The 671-nt window shown below is 36.1% G+C and overlaps 1 non-coding gene across 1 annotated transcript; it reads right to left on the bottom strand.

Annotated features, from left to right (window-relative positions):
- Positions 1-318: 318 nt before the first annotated feature.
- On the bottom strand, positions 319-425 carry LOC124233140 (U6 spliceosomal RNA). Its single transcript, XR_006886982.1, has one exon. It is a non-coding gene; the product is annotated as a U6 spliceosomal RNA (small nuclear RNA).
- Positions 426-671: the final 246 nt, after the last annotated feature.

Raw genomic sequence — 671 nt, 5'->3', positions numbered from 1 at the left:
GTAGCTTCCACCTTTTGGTATTGTGAATAATGCTGCTATAAACATAGGTGTTCAAATATCTTTACAAGGCCCTGTTTTCAACATTTTTTGGTATGTACTTAGGAATGGAATTGCTGTGTCATATGGAAATTCTATTTTTAAGTTTTTGAGGAACTGCTATACTGTTTTTCATAGTGGCTGCGCCATTTTACATTCCCACCAGCAATGCACAAGAGTTCCAGTTACTCCACATCCTCATCAACACTTAGTTATTTTCTGTTTAAAAAAAAAATTTTTATGATAGCCATCTTAAGAGGTGTGAAATGGTATCTCATTATGGATTTTTTTTTACACTCCACAAATTTATGTGCCATCCTTGCACAGGAGCCATTCTAATCTCCTGTGTATCATTCTGGTTTTAGTATATGTGCTGCCAAAGTGAGCACTCATTGTGGTTTTGATTTGCATTTTGAATTGTTGGCTTTTAAAGGGTGAATTTTATAGTATATGAATTATATCTCAATTAAAGAAAACTGTTCATTGAGAGACCCTAGTAGCACTGAGCACATCTAAATGTCCAGATCTTGGCTTCTAAATATCTTTCTTCACTAAAGGAGACCCAATCTAGGGTAGAGAAAGTACAAGGTGAGCTTGGAACATTTCATTGTGCCGGAGAGCAAGGAAGTGCTCGA

Source organism: Equus quagga, unplaced genomic scaffold (assembly GCF_021613505.1).
Source record: "Equus quagga isolate Etosha38 unplaced genomic scaffold, UCLA_HA_Equagga_1.0 153_RagTag, whole genome shotgun sequence".
Classification (NCBI taxonomy): Eukaryota; Metazoa; Chordata; class Mammalia; order Perissodactyla; family Equidae; genus Equus; species Equus quagga.
Note: the sequence above shows the minus strand (reverse complement) of the source record. Positions and strands in the feature narration are given on the sequence as shown.